Here is a 24,785-nt window from a genome sequence, read left to right as displayed (position 1 = left end):
AATATCATTGATAAGTTGTGCTTGCTCTTTCAGTTCAAGCTTCTTCTTTTTACCCTCTTGTTTATACTCTTCCATGAGTATCTCTCAGTATTTCATTTTCTCTTGCAATTTGTCATTCCGAACTCCTGCCTCCTTTATTGCGCCTTGAAGAGAGATCTTTTCCCTTTCCCACCGCATTTCTTGTTTCTCAAATTCTGCCTTTTCTGTCATTGCTTCTTCCCTGAGCCTTTTTACCTCCCTTTTAAGGATTTACTGTCGATCCTCCAACTGCCTTATCCACTCTAGTAATTGCTGGTTCTCGGTATCCGATCTTTGTAGAGAGCTGAACAAACGAGCATTAGCTTCTTCTGAAAGAATGTTCTGACGGGGAATGCTACCTTCGGGTTCAGTTGGCTAGGCATTTGGGTATCCTTGATCCTTGCTGGCCCTCCATCTAAGGTAATCTTTTGTGGCACCCGGCCCTTTAGGTGATCCTTCCATCATAGTGATGTTTTCCCAGGATTTGCGAAATACTTTCAATTCTTCCTCACTACCGAGCTCATGATAGAAATGATCTTGATGGTATTCTTCAACACTGAGTGCAGACTGGGTTAAACCGAACTGCCTCATTACCAACGCCGGGATGTAACTCGTGTATCCGGTCACTCCGATCAAAAATACCGAATAATTACTCCCCATACTGAACAAAATAGGTTGACCCAACGTCCACAATTTCCTCCAGCAATAGTTGTAGCTGTTGAAGCTTAGAATCCCCTCTTGCCACTGCAGCTCGTTCTTTGGACTGATTACTAATCTAGCCATTTTCTCAATAAGAGGCTAGTCAGGGTACCAAGTTAACCCCTTCATCTCCAAAGGACACATGTGACTGAGGATCCAGAGGTGTAACAATTGTGAACAGCACTTAATAGATCCCCTGCCTTATCATCGACAATAAGTAAGAGTCAATAGGGTCTCTACGAGGATTGCTGGTATTGGGTTGACCTTCTGCTTTTCTACTGCCCAGAACATCTCTGTGACACTGCAAGTTATAATTCCCAAAGGCCCAGGGAATAAGATCAGGCTATAGATCCCCAAAGTTAGTGCTAATGAAGCTTGCTCCCATTATTCATCCTGGATATACAGGTCAAACTGCTTCTTGAGGTAGGTCCAATACCACCCATGTGTGTTCCCTTTGATAGTTTCTCTTGCCTTTGCTTCCTCTGGGGGGATCCCTAATATATGCGCAAACCGTTTCCAAGTCTGCCTATGCTCGAGGTATAGGTAGATCCGATTCTGTGCCACATAAGGAATCTCTAGCAATGCCTGATATTCTTCCATAGTGAGGGTCGTATCGATGTCATTGAAGGAGAACACCCCATACTTGGGATTCTAAATTGATAGCATGGCCTTTAGCGCCAGAATTTGGACTTTGACCCGTATCAAGATCGCAATCCTTCCATATTTTTCCTCGAACTTTGCCTTGACGTGATCGGGAAGTGATTTCCAACTACTGGATAGACCCTCAAGACCGGTCATTCTGACTTCGACCTTACTTAGGTCTAATGGAGGTAACACGTTGGTATCTGCCCTGGTGACATCACTTTATGGGGACACTAAACTATGGGGCGGTCCGGACCACGATCTAGCATTCTGTTCTTGTCTAGGAACTTTTTTCATCGACTGACTCGAGGATGCCATGTTAAAATTGACGTTTATTCTTTTACAAACCCTAATTCTATGATGCCTGTGGAGAAAACTCGTTAGCAGGACAAACTCAGGTAATTTCGAATTATACCATTGGTAGGGTGATACCTACACGTCTATCAAAGTAGGAAGATGTGTAGATCATCCTAACAGTATGATTCAAAACTACCCTCAAAAATAAAAACAACACAAACAGAGTAGGGTGAGAGCAAGTATGTCCCTTTTGTCCTAAAGTAGGGAGAATCCTAGCACCGAGTAAGTGCTATCTAATTGAATAGTTCTATCTTATGAGGTAGTTTGCTACGGCTTCTAGCTACTGTGATAGTTTAGCTAAATGTCTAATTTTCTAACAGCCACAGGTTCCCAAATTGCCCCTACTGTAAACAGTAGAGCCCCATTCCATCACCATGATAGTAACGGGAGAATTCCATGGGTGTCGCAGTAGATGGAATGAGTTTCAATCTGAGTAGAAGCCTTCACAGATACTAACGGGGTAAAACCCACGGGTACCTCTACATGACTCCCTCCTACTTCCCTAAAGGGTAAGAAAGCCCGGGTATAGGGCTGAAGTGTATGAGGACATTGTGTAAGTACTCAGTGTGTGAAGGGACACATTTATCTCTTCCCTTCGTGGGGGAGTTTTTTTATTTTTTTGTTTTGACGAAAGTTGCTGTGGGAAATAAGACAAGCAAAATGATTAGAACAATAATATATCAAGATTTTCAAATTTTGAAAATTAAAACCCCCCCTAATTATGATTTCAATTTATATGAGCATAAAACTAAATCTATTCTTGGACCTCTAAACTAGGGTAAAAATATAGTCCCTAGTGGAATCGCCAAGCTGTCGCAAGGTATTTTATGGTTGCCTGGACGAAGCTCTTTACTGAAGTGGGAAAAGTGAGGAGTCGCCACTTTAATTTTGATGGAAATTAAAGAAAACCATTTGTGAAAATAGATTAAAAAGAAACCACTTCGAAAATAGAGATTCTAGGTTCGAGGTCCGTATATGGGCGGGGAAGGTGTTAGGCACCTCGCCTCGTCCCTCAGCGAGAGTAAACAGATTTAATGTTATGCTCTTTCATAAATTAAAAGGGTAATTAGGGGATTGGGGTAATGATGATGTTAATCCTTCATGTAAAATAAAGGAATACTTAATATTGCACTTATTTTGGGTTTCCCAAGAACACAAGTTCGTGAGACGGCCCTTTAGTACATAAGTGTCGTGTAGAGTTATCCTGTGTATTAGGATTGTGTTATTTTAATTTTGATTTTGTTAAGAGATCACAGACGAGGAGCTTCTACTGATCTCTAGGCATATTTTGAGAGTTTTAAGCGGAAGATTTCGGATAAGAACTCTCCTCTGATCTCAGTGTTTTTATTTAGATGAGAATCAGCTAAGAACTCTCCTCTGATCTCTTAGAGTTTAATTAAAAATGTTGAGTGAAGGATCTAGGATAAGAACTCTCCTCCAATCTCCGTGTTTTTATTTAGATGAGAATCAAGTAAGAACTCTCCCCTGACCTCTTAGAGTGTATGTTATGATCGCATACCGTGAGGACCTTGGACTAAGGATTCTGGCGCTTTCAGGCGCTAGAAACCCACACAATGCTTTTCTTAACCTACTGATGCCTTATAACTAGAGGGTGAATACAAGACTGAACTTTTCATCGATCTCCTATGCGATTGCCTCATCAGAACTCTTTGGCTGGCGATATCCGATCTCTTTTGGTTACTAGTTTAGGATCCGATCTTATCTCGATTCCCGCTCTATCATGCTATCTCCTGGGCTCGTTTCGTAGCCTGACCTCATAACTTTTTCCTTTGATCTACTATTCAACCTTTTGTTATTTTTATTTGTTTGAAAACTTTCACGTTAAGATACTGAAGGAGTGGAAGCATGAAAAACACAAGCTTATACCATTGAATTCAAAAATTTTCACCTAGGGTCACATGCATCATGCAAGATTTATTTTTATCTATTTGATTTCAATGATAAACTGTTAGTAGTATGCCCTAGAGCATATCATTTAGTATGTATCTTATACATATTTTTATTAATAAAAGGCATTTTCACTTTTTTGTTTACATAAGATATTTATGTGTAATAGAAAAGGTCCATTGATATTTTGTTAGAAATTCTATTCTTAAGTTGTTAAGAATATGAGTGACAGTATTTCTAGTACAAAGTATCATAAATAGGTTCACAATCGAGGATATTTCATAATAAGGAAATGACTTATCCAGAAAGATTGTATTCATGTTTGTTCCCAAGTTATTTATATGAGATATAAATGAGATGGAATGGTGAGTCTCATGCCATATGACAAACATGATAGGCACTTATATATGATAAGTAGGCCGAACCAGTGACACTTATGACAAGCACATGGAGTTTACTCTTGTCAATGTTTTGTCATAAATCATATCAGTGCATATAATCTTTAGACTCGAGATAGCACAGTTATCTTGTATATAGGTAGTTTGAGTTTGATACTGCTTTCATAGTTGTACTGTGTATGGGTATATGGGCATGTGTTGGCTCCTACTAGTTATATATGGAGGTAGGTGTTAATCAAGATGGAATATGTTCCTCTAAGTAAATAGAGATAAAATCCTATGTTCATTTAATTATTCTTGATGTTTCAAGTTCCTGGCCAGTACAGATAAGATTTATTCAGAAAAGAGTTTCTGGTGAGAAAATCTTTTTAATCAAGAACTAGAATTAAAAGAGAACATAATATTCATAGCAAATGGAGTTTGACATAAACCATGACTCCAGCTTGACTTGGGATTTTGTAACAGAGAGATTCCAGTGCATGGTAACATATGATTATAGGTTCATTTAAGGTAAACCTTATTACTGATTGGGTGACCATGGCATGCTATACTAGGTGTTAACTATGGTCTATGAGGAACATAAAATGATTTAGAGAAATCATTTATGGTAAGAAAGAGTTCTGATGATATGAAGAGTTGATATCATATCTCGCCAATTAGTGATGAGCCTAGTAAGTCACACATATACACAAGTTATCACCTAATTAAATATGATTTAATTAATTAATTAAAAATTTTAATTGATTAATTAAATATGTTTGGTTTGCAATTGATTACAAAGTCTCTAGCATGACTTGAAAGCAAATCTAGATTATTGGATGTATAGTATAAGTTAAATTTATATTTAAAGTGTTTAAATATAAATTTAATTAATGAGAAATTAATTAATAGAGATTAATTAATTAATTTATATTTGATATAAATTAATTAGAAGAAGAGAAATAATTATTTTGGGTTAAGAACTCAAAATTAAGACACAGGGGCATTTTGGTCATTTCACAGTGTGACACGTGGCACCATGAGATGGTGACACATGGCATTATACATAAGCTTGCCAAATGTCTTTTAATCATGTAAGATGATTAAAATTAAGATTAAATATAGGTTCGACACTTGGCACAATGTGATCGGGTCACTTAAACCTAGAGCTAATCAAAGGGTGACATGTGGCAAGGGTTTAAAGTGTTAACCTAGCTATATGTGTTGTTATTTGAAAAATAAAACACAAGCAGCAGCCACTCCTTTGTGCCACCACCTTGGTGTGCAATTCTCTCCTCTTCTCTTCTTCTCTCATCAATCCAAGAGATTAGAAAAACAATTTCTTGAATTAAGAACACCATAAATTGTTTCTAGTATCCTGTTTACATCTCTAATCTTTTAAAAGGCAGAACTTGATTTTCTAATTAATAGAAAAAGCTTTAGAAGCTGTTCAAGGGCTGCCATAGGTGTTCTTGGTGTGGACAAATTAGAGGGACAACATTTGGTGTCCTGAAGATGAATCTCAAAGGTGCAAATACACTGTAGTGTATCAAGAGGTTAGTGTGTTTGTTCTTCATTTAATCTAGGGTTCTAAAATTAATCTGATTAATTTTAAAATCTTAAATGGCAAATACAGATCCAAAAACATATTAAAAGAGTTTTAATATATTGTTTATCATTGAAATCAAATAGATAAAAATAAATCTTGCATAATGCATGTGACCCTAGGTGAAAATTTTTGAATTCAATGGTATAAACTTGTGTTTTTCACACTTCCGTTCCTTCAATTGGTATCAGAGCCAATATATTTGCCATTTAGATTGTTAATTATATCATTTAATTGTGTGTTTTGATTATGAGATGATTTATCCATTGCTGGTTGCAATGGAGGTGTGGCAGCATGATTGAAAAACATCATCAATGGTGCGCATGGTTTGGCTTCCATGGGTGGTTCAAGGTTTGGCATTTAATTTTGCAATTGTTATATGATCTAAGGCCTATTCTTTGACTAATTAAAGTGTTCAATTAGTAGTTTTAATCACACAATTAAATTATGATTCAAATCAGAATTTTAAAAATTATTTGAATGTGATTCAAATCTGAATTTTAAAAGTTGTTTGAATGTAATTCAAATATGAATTTTTAAAGTTGTTTGAATCATATGTAAATCTAATTTTTTAAAGTTGTTTGAATAATATTCAGATCTTATTTTTTAAAAAATGTTTGAATGTGATTCAAATCTGATTTTTTAAGAAATGTTTGAATGTGATTCAAATATGAATTTTTAAGGTTGTTTGAATGTGATTCAAATTTGAATTTTTAAATTTGTTTGAATGAGATTCAAATCTGAATTTTTAAATTTATTTGAATCATATTCAAATTTGGATTTTTAAGTTGAATATGAGATATTCAATTTAATTTAAGTATGTATATTTTATTTTATTGTTAAATAGTGATATGCATGATGGATGATCATGGACTATAAAAGACCAATGTGATTGGATTTATTTCTTTTATGTTTCTTTGGGATTGTAAATTAATTAATTTATTTTAATTTATTTTGGGCATGTATTATTAAGTTTGTGATAATTTTTTGGGTTGTAATTTTATTTATTTAAATTCTTGTAAATTTGCCTTGGTATGCCAAGGATTACTATGTAATATTGGATTACAAGAAGTTCAAGGAGGTCAAGAGCATTGGTGGGACCAGTGGGAGCAATTCAAGATCAAGTGTTGATTATGTACTCCTTCAGCAACTCTTGTAAAATGAATGAATGAAATGCACCTAGGAATGCCCTGATTCAATTCTTGGTGGCTCAGAATTGAATCCCTTAGAAAGTCCATGATCATACCATATTTATTTATTGTCCATGAATGTATGAGATGTATGTGAATATATGCAGTATATGATATATGCATGCTAAATGGATAATGTGCAAAGTGAGACCTAAATAGTAATTAGGATAACCATAAAATCTTCCAAACAAATGATTAAGTTAGAAATGCTATAATTAAAGTAATTATAACATAGGCCCTCCATTGGGGCAATTATTTTAAGAAATTTTAAATAGTTGCATAAGATGCAATTAATTTAAGAGATTTTCTTAAGAATAATTGTTAAGCATGAGATGTTGTAAATATGTAAATGGTTTGGTGCCCAATATTGGATGTACCTGAGGACATTAAAATTATTTACATAATTATTGGCTCAATGGGATTAACTTAACTAATGCAAGATAAGTCAATAATGGATGTACCTGAGATTTTGAGCATTAGGGGCTAAGTAAAGGATTGAACCTCACATGAGACGGGATGGGCAAGGAGTTGCTCACTTATAGTTTATTGTAATTCCAATAATGGATGTACCTGAGGATGATCAATAAAATTATAAGAATTCAATCACCCACCAGAAATCCATCCAACTATGATTTCCGTTTTCTACTTTGGAAGTGTAGGATTCGCTAAGTTAGTGGGAGGACCAATTTGATTAAAAGACCATAATCATTTTGGTTAATTACATGATATATTTACTAATTAATCTGATTATTTTCTGCAGTTAATTTTTTGATAATAATGAGCACAGAACAACCTCCACCATCCAATATCCTTGCAAGCATACTTGATCGCAATAGGTTGACAGGACCTAATCTCTCTAATTGGCTAAGAAATTTGAAACTTGTCCTGAACCTTAAAAATATAGGATATGTTCTAGATTCAAATGTTCTTGGTCCCTTACCTTCAGAGGCCACTCAAGAGGAACATGAAACTTTGGACAAGTGGAAGAAGCATGATATGAGAGCTAAGTGTTACATGCTTGCTTCCATGAGTAATGAGTTACAGAAGCAGCATGAGAACATGTAGAGTGCGAGTGAGATCCTCCTTCACCTATAAGAGTTGTATGGTGAGCACAGCAGGAACGCTGGGTATGAGATATCTAGGCAACTGTTCCACATGAGGATGCCTGAGGGACAGAATGTTAGGGATCATGTTCACAAGATGATTCAGCTGATTGAGCAGTTGGAACATCTTGACTTCAACATGGATTTCCAACTATAGACGGATTTGATCCTTCAATCCCTTCCTGAGTCTTTTGGGAATTTTGTGACAAATTTCCATATGACTAAACAGGAATGCACCTTAGCTGGTTTACTCAACATGCTGGTTATTGCCCAAATGAATATGCCAGGCAATAAAGGAAAAGAGATAGCTTTGATTGCATCTTTTTCTACTAGAAAGTCCAATAAGAAGAAGGGCAATAAGAAAAAGAAACCTCAGATTCCTAGTCCTTCTAAGAAAATAGCTAAAAAGAAAGGGAAGACTAAAGTTGATGGAGGCAAAGGAAAGTGTTTCCACTGCCAGAAGGAAAGGCACTGGAAAAGGAACTGCCCAGAGTATCTTGCTTCTCTGAAGGACAAGAAGGATAAACCTTTGGAAGGTATGTCCATATCTTGTTATTTAGATTCTGATGATACTCATAGTTCATCTACAGCTTGGGTTTTAGATACTGGTGCCAGTTCTCACATTTCTAATGATATGCAGGAACTAGCTAATAGTAGCAGCTTGCGTTCTCAAGATGTTAGAGTCTGGATTAGCAATGCCTCAACTGTTGATGCTTTAGCCATAGGATCTAAATCTTTTTACATATTTGGACATGTTCTGTGTTTGGATAATATTTTATAAGTACCTGATGCTTTTAAGAATATCATTTTTATATCTAGTTTGACTAGAAATGGCTATGAATTTCAGTTCACAGATGATGTTTGCAATATTTATTTTGGAAATAAATATGTTGGTTCGAGTTATATGAATGATGGTGTTTATTATTTGGATAGTAATGAAAAACACAAAATGAATGCAAGTGATCTAAATGAATGCAATGCCATGGTGAAAACCAACTCAAGTTCAAAATATATTTGGCACTTAAGGTTATGTCATATTGTAGAAGATAGGATTGCAAAATTGGAAAAAATAGAGATTTTATCCTCATTGGGCTCTCAGCCTACTCAAACTTGTGAATCTTGCCTTCAGGGCAAAATGACTAGATCACCCTTTGTTGGACAAGGGCTAAGAGATGAAAATATTTTAGAGCTAATACATAGTGATGTATGTGGTCCATTTAATTAAATGGCTAGAGGGGGCTTTCATTATTTTATTACCTTTACTGAAGATAAATCAAGATTTGGGTATTTGTATTTGATGAAATACAAACATGAATCCTTTGAAAAGTTCAAAGAATTTAAATCTGAAGTAGAAAATCAATAGGAAAGAGTATTAAAGCTCTTCGATCAGATCGTGGAGGTGAATATTTGAGTACTAAATTTGATGAATACTTGAGAGGGCATAGCATTGTTTCCCAGCTGACTCCTCCAGGAACGCCACAGCTAAATGGTGTATCTGAAAGGAGAAATTGTACCTTATTGGATATGGTACGTAGTATGATGAGCTATACTAATATGCCAATCTCCTTTTGGGGATTTGCATTAGAATCAGTGTTGTATATTCTGAAAAGGATTCCATCAAAATCAGTTTCTTCCACACCTTATGAGATATGGCATGGAAGAAAACCAAGTCTTAAGCATGTTAAGATTTGGGTTTGTCCAGCTTATGTCAAAAAGCTGAACACTGATAAATTGGAGACCATATCAGAAAAGGGTCAATTTGTTGGATATCCAAAAGATAGTTTTGGATATTATTTTTATTTGCCTACTTCACAAAAGGTTGTGATAAGTAGAGATGCCACATTTCTTAAACAATAGTTTGTTCAAGAAGGAGGCAAAGGAAGGCAGATAGAGTTGGAATTGGAGAATTCTGACTAACCAACAGATCAGATGGATATAGATCCATCTAGTCAACCTACACCTGTTGATGAAACATCTATAGCTGTTCCTCGTAGAACAACTAGGGTATCTCACCCACAAGTGAGATATAGTTTTCTTCATGAAGAAGAACAAGAGTTGTCTACTCATGAAAAATTAGATCATGAAGATGATCCAATTACCTATGAAGAAGCTACATCAGATATAAACTCTTCAAAATGGATTGATGCTGTGAAATCTGAAATTGAATCAATATATAAGAATCAAGTTTGGGATTTTGTTGACCCACTTGAAGGTATTGTACCTATAGGGAACAAATGGGTTTTCAAGAAGAAAATTAGTTATGATGGAAAGGTAGAGACCTATAAGGCAAGGCTAGTAGCGAAAGGGTTTCGCCAAAGGCAAGGAATCGACTATGAGGAGACTTTCTCGCCTGTTGCCATGTTTAAATCAATTAGGATTCTATTAGCAATAGCTGCATACTGTGATTATGAGATTTGGCAAATGGATGTCAAAATAGCTTTTCTCAATGGATACATTGAAGAAAACATTTTCATGGAACAACCTAGGGGTTTTGAATCCCAAGATGGTTCCAAGGTATGCAAGCTAAAGCAATCCATTTATGGGTTGAAACAAGCTTCGAGGAGTTGGAACATCCATTTTGATGAAGCCATTAAATCCTTTGGTTTTATAAAAAATGAGGATGAGCCATTTGTATATAAGAAGGTTAGTGACAGTGCTATCACTTTCCTTGTTTTATATGTGGATGACATACTGTTGATGGGTAATGACACAGGTATGTTAACCACTGTAAAGGTATGGTTGTCAAATACATTCTCCATGAAAGACTTAGGGGAGGCAACTTATATTCTTGGGATTCGCATCTATAGTGATAGAGCGAAAAGAATAATTGGTTTATCCCAAAGTCTATACTTGGAAAAGGTGTTAAAGAGGTTTAACATGCTTGATTCCAAGAGAGGATTGTTACTAGTGAGACATGGTATCCAGCTTTCTAAAGAGATGTCTCCAAAGACACCTGAAGAAAGAGATAAGATGGCCAGGATTCCATATGCTTCGGCCATTGGAATTTTAATGTATGCAATGTTGTGTACTAGGCCGGATATCGCATATGCTGTTAGTTTGACTAGCAGGTATCAATCCAATCCAGGTTTGGAACGCTGGATTGCTATCAAGAATATCCTTAAGTACTTGAGAAGAACTAAGGATTTATTCTTGATTTCTGGAGGTGGAGACTTACAATTGGATGGTTATACTGATTCTAATTTCCAACCAGATATCAATGATAGAAAGTCTACCTCTGGATATGTGTTCATTTGTAATGGAGGTGCAGTCAGTTGGAAGAGTTCCAAGCGAGCACATCGTAGATTCCACTCTGAGTGAGTATATTCTTTGCATCGAGATCTTTGCAAAGGAAGCTGTTTGGATAAAGAAGTTCGTGACAGAACTTGCAATAGTTCCTTCCATTGAGTCAGCATTCCACTACACTGTGACAACAATGGAGCAGTCATACAGGCTAAGGAACCAAGGTCTCACCAAAAATCCAAACACATAGAAAGGCGCTACCACAGTATCAGATAAATAGTTGGGCGAGGCGATGTAGCCATGCAGAAAATAGCATTAGTTGAAAATCTAGCTAATCCATTCACTAAGCCTATGTCACAGACTCAGCTAGACCGACATCTTGAGAAGATGGGTCTAAGATATTGTAATGAATGGCTCTAGTGCTAGTGGTAGATAGTTAGTAGTATGCCCCAGAGCATATCATTTAATATGTATCTTGTACATATTTTTATTAATAAAAGGCATTTCCACTTTTTCATTTATATAAGATATTTATGTGAAATAGAAAAGGTCCACTGATATTTTGTTAGAAATTCTATTCTTAAGTTGTTAAGAATATGAGTAACAATATTTCTAGTACAAAGTATCATAAATAGGTTCACAATCGAGGATACTTCATAATGAGGACATGACTTATCTAGAAAGATTGTATTCATGTTTGTTCCCAAGTTATTTATATGAGATATAAATAAGATGGAATGGTGAGTCTCACGCCAAATGACAAACATGATAGGCACTTATACATGATAAGTAGGCCGAACCAGTGACACTTATGACAAGCGCATGGAGTTTACTCTTGTCAATGTTTTGTCATAAATCATATCAGTGCATATAATCTTTAGATCTGAGATAGCACAATTATCTTGTATATAGGTAGTTTGAGTTTGATACTACTTTCATACTTGTACTGTATATGGGATATGGGCATGTGTTGGCTCCTACTAGTTATATATGGAGGTAGGTATTGATCAAGATGGAATCTGTTCCTCTAAGTAAATAGAGATAAAATCCTATGTTCATTTAATTGTTCTTGATGTTTCAAGTTCCTGGCCAGAACAGATAAGATTTATTCAGAAAAGAGTTTCTGATGAGAAAATCTTTTTAATCAAGAACTGGAATTAAAAAAAAAAACATAATATTCATAGTAAATGGAGTTTGACATAAACCATGACTCTAGCTTAAGTTGGGATTTTGTAATGGAGAGATTCCAGTGCATGATAACATATGATTATAGGTTCATTTAAGGTAAATCTTATTACTAATTGGGTGACCATGGCATGCTATGCTAGGTATTAACCATGGTCTATGAGGTGCATAAAATGATTTAGAGAAATCATTTATGGTAAGAAAGAGTTCTGATGATATTAAGAGTTGATATCATATCTCATTGCCAATTAGTGATGAGCCTAGTAAGTCACACACATACACAAGTTATCACCTAATTAAATATGATTTAATTAATTAATTAAAGAGTTTAGTTGATTAATTAAATAGGTTTGATTTGTAATTAGATTGGAAAGTCTCTAGCATGACTTGAAACCAAATCTAGATTATTAGATGTATAGTATAAGTAAAATTTATATTTAAAGTGTTTAAATATGAATTTAATTAATGGGAAATTAATTAATAGAGATTAATTAATTAATTTATTTTTGATATAAATTAATTAGAAGAGGAGAAATAATTATTTTGGGTTAAGAACTCAAAATTAAGATACAGGGGCATTTTGGTCATTTCACAGTGTGACACGTGGCACCATGAGATGGTGACATATGGAATTATACATAAGCTTGCCAAATGTCTTTTAATCATGTAAGATGATTAAAATTAAGATTAAATATAGGTTTGACACTTGGCACAATGTGATTGGGTCACTTAAACCTAGAGTTAATCAAAGGGTGACATGTGACAAGGGTTTAATGTGTTAACCTATCTATATAAGTGTTGTTATGAGTCAAATAAAACACAAGCAGCAGCCACTCCACCTTGGTGTGCAATTCTCTCCTCTTCTCTTCTTCTCTCATCAATCAAAGAGATTAGAAAAACAATTTCTTGAATTAAGAACACCGAAAATTGTTTCTAGTGTCCTGTTTACATCTCTAATCTTTTAAAAGATAGAACTTGATTTTCTAATTAATAGAAAAAGCTTTAGAAGCTGTTCAAGGGCTGCCATAGGTGTTCTTGGTGTGGACAAACAAGGGGGACAACATTTGGTGTCCTGAAGACGAATATCAAAGGCGCAAATATACTGTAGTGTATCAAGAGGCTAGTGTGTTTGTTCTTCATTTAATCTAGGATTCTAAAATTAATCTGATTAATTTTAAAATCATAAATGGTAAATACAGATCCAAAAACATATTAAAAGAGTTTTAATATGTTGTTTATGAAGGAATGGAAGCATGAAAAACACAAGTTTATACCATTGAATTCAAAAATTTTCACCTAGGGTCATAAACTTGTGTTTTTCATGCTTCCATTCCTTCATAAACAACATATTAAAACTCTTTTAATATGTTTTTGGATATGTATTTTCCACTTAAGATTTTAAAATTAATCAGATTAATTTTAGAATCCTAGATTAAATCAAGAACAAACACACTAACCTCTTGATGCACTGTAGTGTATTTGCGCCTTTGAGATTCATCTTCAAGACACCAAATGTTGTCCCTCTACCTTATCCACACCAAGAACACCTATGGCAGCCCTTGAATAGCTTCTAAAGCTTTTTCTATTATTTAGAAAATCAAGTTCTGCCTTTTAAGATAGTAAAGATGTAAACAGGACACTAGAAATAAAGAGATTGATGGCTAATCTCTTTGAATTGACGAGAGATGAAGAAGAAGAGATGGAGAGCCTCAAGGTGGTAGCACAAATGAGAGCAGCAGCTGGTTGCTTTATTTTTTTTCATAACAACACTTAAATAGCTTGGTGAACACACAAAACCCTTGCCACATGTCAGCCTCTGATTGGTTCAAGATTTAATTGACCCAATGACATTGTGCCAAGTGTTAAACCTATATTTAATCTTGATTTTAATCATCTTACATGATTAAAAGACATTTGGCAAACTTATGTGTAGTGTCATATGTCATTATCTCATGGTGCCACATGTCACCCTATGAAATGACCAAAATGCCCCTGTGACTTAATTTTGAGTTTTCAACCAAAAATAATTATTTCTCTTCTTCTAATTAACGTATATCAAATATAAATTAATTAATTAATCTTTATTAATTAATTTCTCATTAATTAAATTCATATTTAAATACTTTAAATATAAATTTAACTTATACTATACATCCAACAACTTAGATTTAGTTTCAAGTCATGCTAGGGACTTTACAATCTAATTGCAAACCAAACCTATTTAATTAATCAATTAAACTCTTTAATTAATTAACTAAATCATATTTAATTAGGTGATAACTTGTGTATGTGTGTGACTTGCTAGGCTCATTACTAATTGGCAATGAGATATGATATCAACTCTTAATATCATCAGAACTCTTTCTTACCATAAATGATTTCTCTAAATCATTTTATGTACCTCATAGAGGATGGTTAACACCTAGCATAGCATGCCATGGCCACCCAATTAGTAATAAGGTTTTCCTTAAATGAACCTATAATCATATGTTACCATACACTAGAATCTCTCTGTTACAAAATCCCAACTCAAGCTGGAGTCATGGTTTATGTCAAACCCCATTTGCTATGAATATTATGTTCTCTTTTAATTCTAGTTCTTGATTAAAAAGATTTTTCTCATCAGAAACTCTTTCTAAATAAATCTATCTATCCTGGCTAGGAACTTGAAACATCAAGAATAATTAAATGAACATAGGACTTTATCTCTATTTACTTAGAGGAACAGATTCCATCTTGATCAACACCTACCTCCATATATAACTAGTGGGAGCCAAAACATGCCCATATACCTATTCATTGTACAAGTATGAAAGCAGTATCAAACTCAAACCACTTATATACAAGATAATTGTGCTATCTCAGGTTTAAAGATTATATGCACTAATATGATTTATGACAACACATTGACAAGAGTAAACTCCATGTGCTCGTCATAAGTGTCACTGGTTCAACCTACTTATCATTTATAAGTGCCTATCATGTTTGTTATATGGCATGAGACTCACTATTCCAGCTTATTTATATCTCATATAAATAACTTGGGAACAACCATGAATACAATTTTTCTGGATAAGTCATGTCCTTATTATGAAGTATCCTCGATTGTGAACCTATTCATGATACTTTGTGCCAGAAATACTGTCACTCATATTCTTAACAACTTAAGAATAATATTTTTAACAAAATATCAATGGACCTTTTCTATTACACATTATGTAAACGGAAAAGTGAAAATGCTTTTTTTTTAATTAATAAAAGATATACAAGATGCATACTAAATGATATGCTCTAGGGCATACTACTAACAATCTCCCACTAGCACTAGAGTCATTCATTACAATATCTTAGACCTATCTTCTCAAGATGATGGTCTAGCTGAGTATGTGACATAGGCATAGTGAATGGATCAGCTAGATTTTCAGCTGATGCTATTTTCTGCATTGCTACATCGCCCCGCCCAACTATTTCTTTGATAATGTGGTAGCGCTTTTCTATGTGTTTGGATTTTTTGTGAGACCTTGGTTCCTTAGCTTGTATGACTGCTCCATTGTTGTCACAGTGTAGTGGAACTGCTGACTCAATAGAAGGAACTACTGTAAGTTCTGTCACGTACTTCTTTATCTAAACAGCTTTCTTTGCAGCATCTGATGCAGCAATATACTCAACCTCAGTAGTGGAATCTGCAGTCGTACTCTATTTGGAACTCTTCCAATTGATTGCACCTCCATTACAAATGAACACATATCCAGAGGTACCTCCATTACAAATGAAAACATATCCAGAGATAGACTTTCTATCATCAATATCTGATTGGAAATCAAAATCAGTATACCCATCCAATTGCAAGTCCCCACCTCCATAGATCAAGAATAAATCCTTAGTTCTTCTCAAGTACTTAAAGATATTCTTAACAGCTATCCAGTGTTTCAAACCTAGATTGGATTGATACCTGCTAGTCAAACTAACAGCATATGCGATACTCGGCCTAGTACATAACATTGCATACATTAAACTTCCAATAGCCGAAGCATATGGAATCCTGGCCATTTTATCTCTTTCTTCAGGTGTCTTTGGAGACATCTCTTTAGAAAGATGGATATCATGTCTCATTGGTAACAATCTTCTCTTGGAATCAAGCATGTTAAACCTCTTTAACACCTTTTCCGAGTATAGACTTTAGGACAAACCAATTATTCTTTTCGCTCTATCTTTATAGATGCGAATCCCAAGAATATAGGTTGCCTCCCCTAAGTCTTTCATGGAGAATGTATTTGACAACCATATCTTTACAGTTGTCAACATACCTGTGTCATTACCCATCAATAGTATGTCATCCACATATAAAACAAGGAAAGTTATAGCACTGTCACTAACCTTCTTATATATACATGGCTCATCCTCATTTTTGATAAATACAAATGATTTAATGGCTTCATCAAAATGGATGTTCCAACTCCTCGAAGCTTGCTTCAACCCATAAATGGATCGCTTTAGCTTGCATACCTTGGAACCATCTTGCGATTCAAAACCCCTAGGTTGTTCCATGAAAATGTTTTCTTTAATGTATCCATTGAGAAAAGCTGTTTTGACATCCATCTGCCAAATCTCATAATCATAGTATGCAGCTATTGCTAATAGAATCCTAATTGATTTAAGCATGGCAACAGGCGAGAAAGTCTCTTTATAGTCGATTCCTTGCCTTTTCTGAAACCCTTTCGCTACTAGCCTTGCCTTAGAGGTCTCTACCTTTCCATCAGAACTAATTTTCTTCTTGAAAACCCATTTGTTCCCTATAGGTACAATACCTTCAAGTGGGTCAACAGGATCCCAAACTTGATTCTTATACATGGAATCAATTTCGGATCTCATACCATCAATCCATTTTGAAGAGTCTATATATGATATAGCTTCTTTATAGGTAAGTGGATTATCTCCATGATCTACTTCTTCATGAGTACATAACTCTTGTTCTTCTTCATGAAGGAAATCATATCTTACTGGTGCGTGAGATGCCCTAGTTATTCTACGAGGAACAGTTGTAGATGTTTCATCAATGGGTGTAGGTTGACTAGATGGATCTATATCCATCTGATTTGTTAGTTGGCCAGAATTCTCTAATTCTAACTCTATTTGCCTTCCTTTGCCTCCTTCTTGAACAAAATGTTGTTCAAGAAATGTGGCATCTCTACTTATCACAACCTTTTGAAAAGTAGGCAAATAAAAATAATATCCAAAACTATCTTTTGGATATCCAACAAATCAACCTTTTTCTGATCTAATTTCCAATTTATCAGTGTTCAGCTTTTTCATATAAGCTAGACAACCCCAAATCTTAATATGCTTAAGACTTGGTTTTCTTCCATGCCATATCTCATAAGGTGTGGAAGAAACTAATTTTGATGGAACCCTATTTAGAATAAATAAAGCTGATTCTAATGCAAATCCCCAAAAGAAGATTGGCATATCAGTGTAACTCGTCATACTACGTACAATATCCAATAGGATACGATTTCTCCTTTCAGATACACCATTCAGCTGTGGTGTTCCTGGAGGAGTCAGCTGGGAAACCATGCCATGCTCTCTCAAGTATTCATCAAATTCAGTACTCAAGTATTTACCTCCACGATCTAATCGAAGAGCTTTAATACTTTTTCCTGTTTGATTTTCTACTTCAGATTTAAATTCTTTGAACTTTTCAAAGGATTCATGTTTGTATTTCATCAAATACAAATACCAAACCTTGATTTATTATCAGTAAAGGTAATAAAATAGTGAAAACTGCCTCTAGCCATTTCTTTAAATGGACCATATACATCATTATGTATTAGCTCCAAAATATTTTTAGCCCTTAGCCCTTGTCCAACAAAGGGTGATGTAGTCATTTTGCCCTGAAGGCAAGATTCACAAGTTGCAGTAGGCTTAGAGCCCAATGAGGATAGAATCCCCATTTTCTCCAGTTTTGCAATCCTATCTTCTACAACATGATATAACTTTAAGTGCCAAATATATTTTGAACTTGAGTTGGTTTTCACCATGGCATTGCATTCTTTTATATTCCTATACTCTGGCCAGTGGAAACACTTTCTTACTGGCAATGGAAACACTTTACTATTGGCAATGGAAACACTTTCCTGTTGATAGTGGAAACACTTTCCTTTGCCTTTGTCAGCTTTAGTCTTCCTTTTCTGTTTAGCTTTTTTCTTGGAAGGATTAGGAATCTGAGGTTTCTTTTTCTTATTGCCCTTCTTCTTATTGGACTTTCCAGTAAAAGAAGATGCAATCAAAGCTACCTCTTTTCCTTTATTGACCGACATATTCTTTTGGGCAATAACCAGCATGTTGAGTAAACCAGCTAAGGTGCATTCTTGTTTAGTTATATGGAAATTCGTCACAAAATTCCCAAAAGAATCAGGAAGGGACTGAAGGATCAAAACCTTCTGCAGATGGAAATCCATATTGAAGTCAGGATGTTCCAACTGCTCAATTAACCGAATCATCTTGTGGACATGATCCCTAACATTTTGTCCCTCAGACATCCTTATGCGGAACAGTTGCCTAGATATCTCATACCTAGCATTCCTACTGTGCTTACCATACAACTCTTGTAGGTGAAGGAGGATCTCACTCGCACTCTGCATGTTCTCATGCTGCTTCTGTAACTCATTACTCATGGAAGCAAGCATGTAACACTTGGCTCTCATATCATTCTCCTTCCACATGTCTAAAGTTTCATGTTCCTCTTGTGTGGCCTCTGGAGGTAAGGGACCAGGAACATTTGAGTCTATAACATATCCTATATGTTCAAGGTTTAGGACAAGTTTCTAATTTCTTAGCCAATCAGAGAGATTAGGTCCTGTGAACCTATTGCGATCAAGTATGCTTGCAAGGATATTGGATGGTGGTGGTTGTTCTGTGCTCATTATTATAAGAAAATTAATTGCAGAAAATAATCATATTAATTAGTAAATGTATCATGTAATTAACCAAAATGATTATGGTCTTTTAATCAAATTGGTCCTCCCTCTAACTTAGCGAATCCTACACTTCCAAAGTAGAAAACGGAAATCCTAGTTGGATGGATTTATAGTGGGTGATTGAATTCTTATATTCTATTGATCATCCTCAGGTACATCCATTATTGGAATTACAATAAACTATAAGTGAGCAACTCCTTGCCCATCACATCTCATGTGAGGTTCAATCCTTTACCTAGCCCCTAATACTCAAAATCTCATGTACATCCATTATTGACTTATCTTACATTAGTTAATTGATCCCATTGAGCCAGTAATTATGCAAATAATTTTAATGTCCTCTGGTACATCCAATATTGGCCACCAAACCATTTACATATTTACAACATGTCATGCTTAACAATTATTCTTAAGAAAATCTCTGAAATTAATTGCATCTTATGCAACTATTTAAAATTTCTTAAAATAATTGCCTCAATGGAGGGCCTATGTTATAATTACTTTAATTATAGCATTTCCAACTTAATCATTTTTTTGGAAGATTTTATGGTCATCTTAATTACTATTAAGGTCTCACTTTGCACATTATCCATTTAGCATGCATATATCATATACTGCATACATTCACATACATCTCATGCATTCATGGACAATAAATAAATATGGTATGATCATATACTTTCTAAGGGATTCAATTCTGAGCCACCAAGAATTGAATCAGGGCATTCGTAGATGCATTTCATTCATTCATTTTACAAGAGTTACTGAAGGAGTACATAATTGATGCATACATTTTGCATAGTCATTTAGGTCTAATTTCATAGCTATTTTATTCTATTATTAGTTATTTTTAGCTAATTTCATTAGTTAATTAGTTAGTTTTCCATAATTGTCGATTTTGGATTAATTTGTATCTTTTACTTTGTTTTGTAGGAAAAATGGTGTTTTGAAGGAGAGAAATTTTGCCATTGAGGAAGATGTCAAAAACAAGTTTTCAAGTGAAATATGCATTGATCAAATTGTGCATAACTTGCATAAGCTATGCCATAAGGAGAAAGACCAAATGTGCATAAGGAGACCTATGCACATTCTCGCCTCCCTTATGCACATTCACGAAATTGTGCATAACCTATGCACCAAGTCATGCAAGTGACCCAAAACCAGCTAAAAATCATAAGTATAACTTATGAGTTCATTAATGAAGATTCCCTCAATCAATTCCTCCTAGAACATACTATTTTAGGGCTCCATGTCGGAAAAATGCTATAAATAGTCCCATTTTCTCATTTTAGAAGAGAAAAGAAGAAGAGGAGAAGAGAGGCAGAATTTGAGGAGTCATTTTCACCTTCCACACCATTTTTAACCAAGATTTGCAGATTTCTTTCTTCCCTTACATTTTTCTACATTTCTAGTATTTAATTTCTTACTTCTTAGCTTAGATTAAAGCTTTATTTCCATTTAAACTCATCATATCTTGTAAGCATTATGGATAGTGAGTAGTTTACTTTTGATTCGGAGTAAGGGATGTAATATTTTAGTTATTTTTGTGGATTTGGTACGGTTAGTCCCAATTTAATGAATTTATGAGGTTTAATCCATTTCTTGTGTGCTTATTCACATGCTTAATGAAGGGCCCCATTAAGTTATGTTCTTAATCCTTGGTTGAAGCAGAAAGGAAAACCAAGTGATAGTTAATCAAGAAATTGGACTTAATTAATTTAGATCTAGAAATAGACTAAGGGTTAAGAGGGTTTTAATAGATTGATTAAAGAACCTAATGGGTCTTGGTTAATTTTAACTCTACGAAAGTAGGATTAAGTTAATTAAGGCACTCTTTGTCTCACTCGAAAAAGAGTTTTCAAAGGATTTTAGAATTAATCTCCTTTAAACCCATAAATTTCATGGATTGGGCTAGCTAGGAAAATCCCAAAATAGCTTGAATATGAAATCCGAACTCAGAATCACCTTTTATCATTGTTAATTTCTAATCGAATTTAATTACTTGCCATTTTGAATATTGCCATATTTGAATTTGCTTTATTTTAATTTGATGCAAATTTAGTTAAATCATTACATAGTTGAATAGATTATTAATTTTGCATATATAGATTTCATACTCCAATACCCATCAATTTATTACTTTAATTTCAAAAATAGTCCAAATTAGTTAGCATTTTTTTATATCAAAAATTCAATCATTAACACAACTGATATCTTTTCTATATTACTTGCACTTGCGGTTGGGCCACATCAAGTTTTTGCGCCCGTTCTTAGGGATTGTTTGTTTAAGATTGAATTCTTGATTATTTTAGTTGTTTTTAGTTTTATCTCTGTTATCTTTTCATTTTGTGTTTGTTTGTTCTTTTTGTATACTCTTAATCTTTTATGAGAAGAGCTAGAAGCACAAGTGACACATCCTTATTATTCAACCACGAAATTGAGAAATTTTGTAAGGCCAACAAGAAAGAAACCAAAAGAAAAGAAGCCTTGATAGAAACTGAATTAGAAGCGGACATGGTGATGAAAGAATTAGAATTTATGTTGGTAATCTTTGAAATGATCCAAAAAATGAAAATGCAGCCATGGTGAAGAAGTTGTTAATGCTAACGTGCCTAGAAGTATGATGGATCATGCTTTTCCACGTTTTGATGACTTGAGAGAGCATAGCAAGACCAAGGATTGATGCAAATAGTTACAAGATGGATTTTGGAGTCCTTCAAATGATTGAATTCTCAATTTGGGGTCATCCTTAAATCCACACACACATCTGAAGAAGTTTGCTATGATTTGTGACATGCAAAAACAAGAGTATCGATGATGCAAGGCTAAAATTGTTTCCATTCTCTTTGAAAGATAGAGCATTGGATTGGCTTGATTCTTTACCTCACAACTCAATTACAAATTGGGAGCGACTCAATGCATTTCTTGCCCAATACTTTCCACGGAAAAACTCAAGAGTTGAGGAATCAAATGATTGCTTTTAGACCAAGAGAAGATGAGACTCTTTATGAGTCATGGATGAGATGGAAGGAGTTGGAGAGACAATGTCCACATCATGCCATTCCCAAATGGATGATAAACTTTTACACAAATCGGAGGATCATTGATGCTCAAGGAGAATTCATCATTAAGCATGAAGATGAAGCTTATGAGTTATTAGAGAAAATAGCAAAGAACATCTATGGAGTAGTCCAAGAGGGTCAACTCCAACTCAAAAAGGCAAGTTCTTTGGAATGTATGAGCTTGATCCATTCAACATGATCAATGCCAAATTTGATGCACTCACTAATGTCCTTGCTAAGAAAATGGAGGATTTAAGTATGCTAGTCGGTTCATCATCATGCTCGAAGTTCTCAACAAGTTACTTATGCGAAGGAACAATGAGGAGTAGATTATCCTTCATATGCTTGGAGGAATCATCCCAATTTTCATGGGAGAATCAACAAAATCAAGCTTCAACTCAGAACTTTCCATCACAACAACAAGAGCATCAATACCAACAACCTAGGCAACCACCACCTAGTTTTAAAGAATGCAAATCTGCACCTTTACGAACAAAGTTCCACCACAGAGGCTTTATTACAACAAATTCTTGCTAATCAAATTAGCGTGATGAAGAGTTGAGAGAGATGAAAGCAATTTGGAACAAATGCAAACACACAATAGGATCTTTGGAAAATCAGTTGCACAACAAGCATGCTCATCAAGTACCAATTCTATGGGGAAACTTCCTAGTCAAAAGAAAATCCAAGGGAGCAATGTCATGCCATCACACCGAGGAGTGGTAAAATAGTGCATAATGAGAAGAGTGAAAAAGTTGAAAGAGAGAAAATGAGGAAGATTTTGAGGAGATGAAAAACAAAAGAGTGAAAAGGGAGTGCAAGAAAAGGTAAAGAGGAGGTTAGAGAGAAAGAAGAGAAATATATACCTCCCTTTCCACAGAGATTTCAAAAAGCCAAGCTTGATAAGCAATTTGGGAAGTTCTTAGAGGTTTTGAAGAAGCTATATATAAATGTGCCCTTTATCGATGCTCTTTCCCAAATGCCTTCTTATGCCAAGTTTTTGAAAGAAATTCTCTCAAACAAAAGAAGACTTGAAGATTATGAGATCAGAGCCGAGGAATGCGTGCTATCCTCCAAAGAAACTTCCTCCAAAGCTCAAGGATCAGGAGTTTTCAATTCCATGCCACATTGGGGAATCATGTTCTATAAAAGCTTTATGTGATTTAGGGGCTAGTGTAAGCCTTATGCCTCTCTCCATCTATGAGAAGCTCAACATAGGAGATCTTAAGCCAACCCACATTTCTCTTCAGTTAACTGATAGATCAATTAAGTATCCTAAAGGGATTTTAGAGAATGTGCCTCTGAAGGTTGGGAAATTCTACATACCTGTTGACTTTGTCATCTTGGACATGGAAGAGGATTCTAATATCCCAATCATTTTGGGGAGGCCTTTCCTAGCTACAGCTGGTGCTTTGATTGACGTGAAAGGTGAGAAGCTTACTCTCAGAGTCGGAGAGGATCATTTAGTCTTCAACATTGGCAATGATAAGAAGAAGCAACATGAAGATGTAAACTCTTGTTTGAGAATTGATATAGTTGATGAGTTAGTAAAAGAGCACTTTAGAAAGAGCTATCCAAAGGCTTCTCTTGAAAGTTGTCTTATCCATGAAGGGAGTATCAATGATGAAAATCCAAAAGAGGTTGCATTTGCACAACATTTAAAGGGTAATCCTCCTTGTCATATGGGATCAATCTTTCAACTTGAGCAAGTGGAGAAAAGTGAGGTCAAGCAACCATCTCTCAAAGAAAAAGATGCACCAAAGGTTGTCAAGAAAGAAATGGTTGGATTTTTAGACAAAGCAACAAGGATCTTCTCATTTGATGGAAAGAAAATGAAGTATAGATTCATTGAAGCACCTATTGGCAATAGAGGCAATAAATTCCAATTCCAGCCACCATGAAGCATGAAAAGGGTCAAGCTAAGGACCATAAATTAGCCCTCTTGGGAGGCAACCCAAGTTCTTTTATCTTGCTTTTATTGATTTACTTTTATCTACATTGCTTTTGTTTTTATTTTAAATTTTCCCAAATTCAATTTTTGACATTGTTGAATTTTGTCCCTTGTAGATGTATTTTAATGGAGGAAGGTTGGTGAACTGCTGGGGAGTAACCCTTAACTGATATTTTATCCTTCAACTCTCCCAAAATTGATTGGTTTTTGCTGCATAACTTTATGCAGAGAGGAAAAGGAAGGATCTCGTATGTTCTTGGTGAGGTTGGATGTGTAAATTTTAAGTATTTGTGCTTATAATGTTAATATGGTGGTAAGTGGGTCATCTTTGTAGTTTTGAGCTTATTTGGGTTGTGGATTCAAGGTGGACATTTTGCATTTTCTTGGCATGACTTGGGGAGTTCATCATTTGTGAATAGATGCAACTTTATGCAGATTTTATTGAGTTTTAATGTGCTAAATGTTGATTT

General features: G+C 34.9%; 1 non-coding gene across 1 annotated transcript; it reads right to left on the bottom strand.

Annotated features, from left to right (window-relative positions):
* Window positions 1-22,256: 22,256 nt before the first annotated feature.
* LOC131171597 (small nucleolar RNA R71) lies at window positions 22,257-22,364 on the bottom strand. Its single transcript, XR_009142257.1, has one exon. It is a non-coding gene; the product is annotated as a small nucleolar RNA R71 (small nucleolar RNA).
* Window positions 22,365-24,785: the final 2,421 nt, after the last annotated feature.

Source organism: Hevea brasiliensis, chromosome 12 (assembly GCF_030052815.1).
Source record: "Hevea brasiliensis isolate MT/VB/25A 57/8 chromosome 12, ASM3005281v1, whole genome shotgun sequence".
NCBI classification, from domain to species: domain Eukaryota; kingdom Viridiplantae; phylum Streptophyta; class Magnoliopsida; order Malpighiales; family Euphorbiaceae; genus Hevea; species Hevea brasiliensis.
This window is presented reverse-complemented; position numbering and strand designations above follow the sequence as displayed.